Genomic DNA, 9,275 nt, shown 5'->3' on the forward strand with positions numbered 1-9,275 from the left:
AAAACGTTCTGTTAAAAAAGAAAAGTAGGCAGAGCATCGTGGGAGCTCTACGGAGGCAGAAGCAGGCAGATATCTGTGAAATCGAGGTGAGCCTGGTCTACATAACAAGTCCCAGGAGCACCAGGCCTACAGAGCGAGACCCTGTCTCAACAAAACAAAACAGGCAACGTAGCCTGAGTGACTCGGTGTGGTTTCAGGAGACTGAGCCAGAAGTTTGACGCCTCAGTGGATAAGGACAATTGCTGACATGTTGGAGTTGGATCCCCAGAAGCCACGTGGTGGGAAGAGAGACCCAACTCCTTCAAGTTGTCCTCTGACCTCCAGATTTACACCATGGCACGCACACCCGCACACACAGACACGGACAATACACAAATGATGAAGAGGAAGTCTGAGGGCAATTTGGACTACATAGTTACACACCGAGACCTCATCTCAAGACAAATCCCCTTAGCTATGACCTGTGTGTAAGTACGATAGTGGAGACATTGAGATGGGCCTGGCAAACACTGAGCTGTGTTTAGAGGTAAGGGGGCGAGAGGCAGGGTGGACTGAAAGGTCTAATGTTCTTTCACCCACGGGGAGTTGGTGAATAGGGAATGTATAATAAATAAGGTCTAGTACCAAGAGATGGCAGACTGAATATTTTAAAATACAGAGCTGGGCGGTGGTGGCGCACGCCTTTAATCCCAGCACTCGGGAGGCAGAGGCAGAGGCAGGTGGATCTCTGTGAGTTCGAGGCCAACTTGGTCTCCAAAGCGAGTTCCAGGAAAGGCGCAAAGCTACACAGAGAAACCCTGTCTAGAAAAAAACAAACAAACAAATACAGAAATAAATGGCAATTGAAGAAATAAACACAATGACTGCTGGCCTCTGGAGAGAAGGGAAGAAAAGGAGGTGGAGGAGGAGAAGGGGCAGTCACAGCTTTATTATTCCTCTGCAGCCCCCAGTGCACTTTTTCTTGTTTCCACACAGGGTTTCCTCATGTAGCCCTGGGTGTCCTGGAACTCACTACAGAGACCAGGCAGGCCTTGAACTCACAGAGATCTGCTTGCCTCTCCCTCCTGAGCGCTGGGATTAAAGACCTATGGCACCACATCAAGCTCAACACGTGCTCCTAACCGCTGAGCCAGCTCACCAGCCCCAGAATAAAAGTTTTGTAAAAGAGAACCGCACAGATCCGTAAGAGGCGAGAAACCTAAACTCGAAAGAAATATGAGCAAAACACATGAGCAGGAAGGGGTCCATGAACGACTCACAAGGGTACGCAGTTTCTGGATGAACCAGGGCGAGCCGGACGGGTCAGCGGGGACGGGGCTTAGAGACAAGCCAGAAGACTTGAGTTCAATTCCCAGGACCCACAAGGTGGATGGAGAGAACGGACTCCAGCAAGTTCTTCTGTAACCTTCACATATGTAAGAAAGGAAAAGCAAAGCAAAGCACAGTAAGACGCCGTTTCTGTTTTTGTTCTTTTAAAACAGTGGTTTGGGGCTAGAGAGAGGGCTCAGTGATGAAGAGCACATTCGCTCTTCCAGAGAACTAGGTTCAAATCCCAGCACTCACATGGTTACCCTGGCTCACAACCATCTGTAACTTCTGTTCCAGAGGATCCTAGGCCCTCTTTTGACCTCCATGGTCACCAGGCATGCAGGCGGTGTACAGACATACATGTAGGCAAAACACACATACACACACACACACACACACACACACACACACACACACACACACACACAAATTAAAAGAAATTTAAAAAATAGTAAAGTCTGTTGAAAGTGATGTCTCAGTTAGGGTTTCTATTGCTGAGATGAAACACCATGACCATAAAGCAGGTTGAGGAGGAAAGGGCTTATTTGGCTCACACTTCAGCATTGCTGTTCATCGCTGAAGGAAGTCAGCACAGGAACCCACGAAGGGCAGGAACCTGGAGGCAGGAGCTGATGCAGAGGCCATGGAGGGGAGCTGCTTACTGCCTTGCTTCCCATGGCTTGCTCAGCCCACCTTCTTATAGGGCCCAGGACCAGCAGGCCAAGGATGGCACCACCCACCATGGGCTGGGTCCTCCCGAATTGATCACTAGTTGAGAAAATGCCTTATAGCTGATCTCATGGAGGCATTTCCTCAGCTGAGGCTCCTTCCTCTGATGACTCTGTAGCTTGTGTCAAGTTGACACACAAACCACCTAGTACAAGCAGCTTTTACTTTTTGGGTTTGTGTTGGTGGTATTGTTTTTCTTTCCTTTTTTCATTGTCTCTGTCCTCCAGTGTGGAAGATACAGCCACTTGGTTTTCTTCCCAGTAGCCCCCTCTGGTAGCTTACTAGAGGTACTTAAGGAAGTCTAAATTTATTATTTTAGGATTCCATGCCCTTAGCATTTAGTTATGTGTTGGTTTTGAAATGTGTATGGGTATTTTGCCTCAACGTACGGGTGGGCATCTACATGCAGTTCCTGTGGAGGCCAGAAGAGGGTGTCTGATACCCCGCAACTGGAGTTACAGTCTATGTGGGTGCTAGGAACTGAATTCTGATCCTCTGGAAGAGCAGTAAGTTGCTCTTAATTGCCAAGCCATCTCTCTAGCCCTTATGTGAGTTTTTAAAAATCCAATGAAGTAGGCGCTATCATTTCTTATAAAGCAATACTCATCTAGATTTCTAGGAATCTACGCATTTCTTTTCTCCCCTCCTCCTCCTCTCCTCCCTGTTTTCTCATCCTCCTCTTTGGGCTGGGAGGCAGCTCAGCAGTTAAGATCACTTACTGCTCTTGTAGAAGTTCCAGGTCCAGTTCCCATCATGCTCACATGGCTGCTCACAATCATTCATGATTCTAGAGGATCTGATGTTCCTTCGGACTTCTGTGGGCACGTGTTGCCCATCATGCAGACAAAACAGTCATACAAATAAATTAATAAATGAAGCTACATTTTTTTTTCAAAATTATGTGTATATGTGTGTGGGGTTGTATGCATGTGTGAGTGCACGTGCCTCTGGAATCCAGAAGAGGGCGTCAGATCCCCTGGGTTCTGGGAACTTAACTCAGGTTCTCTGCAAGAACAATATGCACTCTTAATCACTGAATCATCTCTCCAGCCTGTCCTTTTTTGAGACAGGCTGGCCTCAAACTCCCATTCCCCTGCCTCAGCCTCCTACACATCCATGTGCCACCACACCTGGCTGTTCTCATTTTCTTTTGCACCCCAGATGATTTTCTTAGTGCCCGGAATATAGGAAATACATGTAGTCTGCCATGAGGTGGGAAGTGAAGCCTGTCCATTCAATAGGAACCATAGTAGCTGACCCTGCTATAAAGGTCTCAGTAGTTAGACACTGTCTACAGTATTGGCTGTTCAGTACAGAGACCCCTTGGCTTTCGATGGGGCTCTGTCTCAATAATCCCTTGCAGGTTGAAATATTACAAGAATTTCACTTAATATGCCTGAAGTGCCTGGCCTGCCTTAAACATGCCCAGAATGCTTACATTAGCCCACAAATGATCGAGATCATCTGACCCCCAATCAAGTTTCTATGACAGTCCTGAGTACATCATGTGACGTGTTGCACACCTGTAACTAAAAACGGCACATAAAACACTGGCAACCTACACTGTGGAAGATCAGTTGCTCCTTAGTGGGGGGAATTAGGTCATTGGGGGGGGGGGTTATTGGGAGCTCAGTCCCTTCCTGTCTTTGTTTCCCGGCAGTTGCCAGGCAAGCAGTTTTGCTTCCTGGCTCTCCTGCCACAGTGACCTAGCGAGAGGCTCAAACCTCTGCAACCACACCCAAAACGATCGTTATCACAGTGACAGAAATCCAACTAACAAAACGTTTGTGCTGGCTAGTTTTATGTCAACTTGACACCAGTTAGAGCCATGGGAGAGGAGGGAGCCTCGACTGAGAAAATGCCTCCATAGATGGGGCTGGCAGCAGGCAAGCCTGCAGGGCATTTAATAAGTGATTGATGAGGAAGGACCCAGTCCATTGTGGGGCCACCCCTGGACTGGTGGTCCTGGGTTCTAGAAGAAAACAGGCTGAGCAAGCCATGGGGAACAAGCCAGTAACTAGCATCCATCCCTCCATGGCCTCTGCATCAGCGCCTGCCTCCAGGTTCCTGCCCTGCTTGAGTTCCCGCCCTGACTGCTTTTGATGATGAACTGCTATATGGAACTGTGAGTGAAAGAAACCCTTTCCTCCCCAAGTTGCTTTTGGCCATGGTGTCTCATCACAGCAATGGTGGCCCGAAGACAGCATCTTAACGACGTCCCTCTAAGCAGGGTATAGTGTACACTGGGTGCAGGCCTGTAACCCCAGCCCTTGGGAGGTGGAAACAGGAACATCAGGAGTTCAAGGTCATCCTTTGTTGTCCTTTTTAAAAATGGTTGCTGCCTTTTAAGCCACAGCTGTCTGAATCAGCAACTGCAACTCCCGACGTTACCAGCAGCGGTTAGGCCCTTTACCAGCAGCGGTTAGGCCGCAAGGGCCGTCGTCTGAGGGAAATCTGTTCCCTCCGGCTCCAACTCTCACAAAGCTACCAAGCAAATTTAACTAAACCGCTCTCCATCTAAAGAACTCAAGACTCAAAGGTTCAGGTGGAATTCTGCCCCCCAGAGAGGCTGAATAGCAAGTAGCTCACCTCCTCTCCTTGTTCGTGTCCTCCAAAAAGCCCTTATGCCTCGCCTCACCCCTCCTTATAAACCCTTTCTCACCTCGCTCCGCCCTACCACTTCCTGTCAGCTAGTTGCTGACTCAGCCTCCTGACCACAGGTGAATTTTATTTAATCAAACACATCTTTGCATCATTAAACAAACGTTCCAGCGCATAAACAAAAGTAACACATCTTGAAATAATATTCTACAACAATCCTTGACTATGTATCAATTTTAAGGTCAACCTGGGCTGCAGGAGACCCTGTCTTAAAGAAGAAGAAGGAAGAATTTGCTTTATTTACATATTTAATGTTTTAAGAGAGTCTCACTGTTCGGCCCTGGCTAGTCTAGACCTGGGGATGTAAGATCAGGCAGAAGGCACTTTAAACGTGTGTCTGAGAAAATGGTCAGCAGCATCACTCATGACAGAAATGTGCATCAAATTCACAGTGCAGTACCACTCACATCTATTGGGATGTGCTCAAACAGATGGACAACGACAAGAACTGGGCCCAGGAGCTGGCTCAACGGGTAGGCAAAGGCAGGAGCTGTGAAGAGATGACAACGCCCACATAGAAAGCCGGGTGTGGTGCGCATCTGTAGTCTTAACGCTTCCGAAGCACGACGGGAGGCAGAGACAGGAGACCAGCCTAGAAGTTGGTGAGCCAGCCAGCATGTAGCACACAGCGCAACCATACAACCAGGGTGGACAGCGGGGCACGGCATCGATCTCAGCACTCGGAGGACAGAGGCAAGGGCCTCTCTCTGAGTTTGAGACCAGGATGGTCTACACAGAGAGTTTGGGCCAGCCAGAGGCACATGGGACCTTATCTGAAAAATAAGGAAGGGAGGGAGGGAGGAAACAAACAAACAAGCAAGCCAGGCATGGTGGCAAATGCCTTTAATTCCAGTACTCGGGAGGTGGAGGCAGCATGGTCTACAGAGCGACTTTCAGGGCAGCCAGGGCTAGACAGAGAAATCCTGTCTCAAAAAAACAAAAGCAAAACCAAACCAAACCAAACCAAACCAAAACAAAAAACAAAAGAAAAAAGAAAGAAAGAAAGAAAGAAAGAAAGAAAGAAAGAAAGAAAGAAAGAAAGAAAGAAAAAAGGTGGAAGACAAGATCTGACTGCTGAAAGTTATCCTCTGACCTCCACGTGCCATATGGATGCTGTGGGGTCTGTGTGTGAGTGAGAGAGTGCCAGCGCGCACACACACACACACACACACACACACACACACACACACACACACACACACCAAACAAACAAATAAATATTCTTAAAAATTCAACATTAGAGTAAGATCCAACTAGTCTGCTCATTGGTGTGAAAATGTATCTACACAAATCTTGAGTGTGAATGAGCACAACCACATGACTCGTTGTAGCCAAAATGTGAAAATAGTCTGAATGTCCCATGTTGTGAGCTGGGGAGTGAGTCCCCCTTAGAGGGTCTGGAAGGACCACTCTGCTGCAGAAGTTACAGTCACAGAAGCAGATGGAATTGAAGGGTTTATTGGACAGTACAGGTACTAGAAGAGGGAGGCACAGCTTGGCCACTGAAGTCGCCTGAAAGTCTCTTGTTTGGGGTAGAGAGGTCTCTGCAGTTAAGAGTACATATTGCTCGTGCAGAGTTCCAACTGTCCCAAGCTCTCGGGTCAGATGACTCACAGCTGCCTGTAACTCCAGCTCCAGGGTATCTGGTACCCGCTTCTAAACTCAGGCACTTGCACCCCCATGTGCACATACCCACACACAGACACATGGAATTTAAAAAGAAAATCGGGTCATGGTAGGAAGGCAGAGTCACCCCTTATTGAGAGTCATGCGTGGAGCAGCCTGTGACTTGAGGGAAGCATTCCTGTTGGGTAATTTGAGTGGAGCTGTGTTAATGTATAAAGATGTTTCTTTTCTTTTATATTGCTATAATGAAATACCCAAGACAATAATTTATAAGCAGAAGAAATGATTTCTTATAATTCTTGTGATGGCTATTCCTGGTTCTCAACTTAACTATATCTGGAATAAACTATAATCCAGAAATGTAGGGCACACTTGTGATCTGGATCTTGAGGCTGGATAACATACGCCTAATCCACACCTGGAGGCTGGAAGGCACACCTTCAATCTGGGCCACACCTTCGGTTGGAAGCCTATAGAAGGACAATGGAAGAAATAATGGTGTTCTTAACCTGCTTGCCCTCACCTCCGTCAGCCCATCCATTCCTTCTTTGAAATCCCAGCAGATAGCTGAGACACTCAGTCTTGTGGGACTGAGCAGCTACTAGATTCTTGGACTTTCCATTCACAGCTAGCCATTGTTGGACTGCAGCCTGTAAGTCACTCCAATAAATTCCCATATATATATAAATATACACATATATTTATATATAGAGAGAGATTCATTGCGTAAGTTCCGTGACTCTAGAGAACCCCGACTAATATACTTCTAAAGGATGGAAAGTTCATGGCCAAGAATCTGGCCAGCTGGTATCTCTAAGTGGTGTTCTCTGCTTTCTAGATGGTGCTCCATTACGTCCTCCAGCAGGGGAGGAACACTGTGTCCTCATGCAGCAGAAGCAATGGGAGGGCAAAAGGAAAGGTCCTGAACTTGTTCTCTCTGTTTGTTTTATAAAACACTAATCTAAACTGGTGCACACCTGTAATCCTGAAATTTGGGAGGTGGAGGCTGGAGGATCAGAAGTTCAAGGACATCCTTGATTATGTAGCAAGTTGGAGACCAGTTTGGGTTAGGTGACAGTCTGTCTCAAATTAATTAATGAATTAATAAAAAATTGAAACATTTGTTTATAAAATTTCCATTTCCCTTATGGCTCTACCTTCAACAGTACTAACGATGATTACATTCTGATACATTTTTTGGAGAGGGAGCTGTGCATGTGGCTTACTTAGTTGATAGAGTGCTTGCCTAGTATGCAGATTCCCAGTGCCATATGAATCTGGACATGGTGGTACAGGTCTGTAATCCCAGCACTCTGGAGGTGGAGGCAGGAAGATCAGAAGTTTTTGACTACAAAACAAGTCTGAGGCCAGCCTGGACTATCTGAGGCTCTGTCTCCAAAACTTTTTAAAAATTATACTTAAAATTAAAAAAAATAGCAGGGAAAATGTAGTCAGAGGGAAAAGGGAAAAGGAAAAACCTTGTGAGCCTTTGTTTTTGTTTTTTAATTGTATTTTATGTGTATGTGTGCTGGCAGGTATGTATGTGCACTATATGTGTGCAGTACCCACAGAGGCCAGAAGAGGGCAATGGATGTCCTGGAACTGGAGTTACAGATAGTTGCAAGACATTATGTGGGTGCTAGGAACCTAACCAGGGTCCTCTGTAAGAGCAGCAAGTGCTCATAACCTCTGAGCCATCTCCCTAGTCCTGGAAGCATTGTTTTTGTTTTGTTTTGTTTGGGTTTTTTGTTTTGTTTTGTTTGTTTTGTTTTTTTGTATGTATATGGTTTTGTTGGTTTGTTGTTGTTATTGTTATTTTGCTTTTCTGAGACAGGGTCTCACTATGTAACCCTGGCTGGCCTAGATCTCACTATGTAGACCAAGCTGGCCTCAAACTCATAGAGATACACCAGCCTGTCTTTTTTTTTTTTTTTTTTTTGGTTTTTTTTTGAGACAGGGTTTCTCTGTGTAGCTTTGCGCCTTTCCTGGGACTCACTCTGTAGCCCAGGCTGGCCTCGAACTCACAGAGATCCGCCTGGCTCTGCCTCCCGAGTGCTGGGATTAAAGGCGTGCGCCACCACCGCCCGGCCAGCCTGTCTTTTGAATGCTGGGATTAAAGACATGCACCACCATGCCCAGCATGCAAGCATATTGCTTAAAATTACAGACTAGGAAAAAATATCCAGCAACAGGCAATAATTACTGTCATGGTTTGAATATGAAATGATACTACGGGCTGGTGTGTTGAAGGTCTGCCTGGTGGTTCTATTGCGGAAAACTTTAGGATGTGAAGTTATGTCCTTGGGGATTATATCTTGTCCTAGCCCCATTCTGCCGCTTTCTGCTTTCTGACTGCCCTGAGGTGAGCATCTGCCCCACAATGTCCCCTCTGTCACAGTACTCACCACACACCAGAGTGCTGGGATCTGTGTTACACTCCAGCACTGAAAAAAAAGTTCAACACTTTAGTATACTTTTTTGCCTGTGAGCTAACTTAAGAGCTCCGTGAATGTGGAAGGCAGACAAGGTTAAGGGGGCTGAGCTAGGTCAAGTCAGTGCTTCGGAATAATCCTTCTGTACACTGTGTGAATATATGTCGCTATGATTGGTTTAATAAACTAACTGACTGGCTGATAGCTGAGCACGATAAAGTTAGGCGGGAAAGCCAAATTGAGAATGATGGGATGAGGAAGGGCAGAGTCAGAGGAGTTGCCAGCCAGACGCAGAGGGAGCAGGAGATGAACGTGCCATGCTAATAAAGGTACCGCCATGTGACAGAGTGCAAATAAGGAATATGGGTTAACTTAAAATGTAAGAGCTAGTTAGTAATAAGCCTGAGCTCTTGGACAAGCATTTATAATTTATATTAAGTCTCCAAGTTAGTTATTTGGGAAGCAGCTGCCTGTTACTTGGGAGCAGGTGGTCAAGACAGGAAAACTCTGCCTATAGGT

Source organism: Peromyscus californicus, unplaced genomic scaffold (assembly GCF_007827085.1).
Source record: "Peromyscus californicus insignis strain IS unplaced genomic scaffold, ASM782708v3 Scaffold_6__1_contigs__length_162567912, whole genome shotgun sequence".
Taxonomy (NCBI): domain Eukaryota; kingdom Metazoa; phylum Chordata; class Mammalia; order Rodentia; family Cricetidae; genus Peromyscus; species Peromyscus californicus.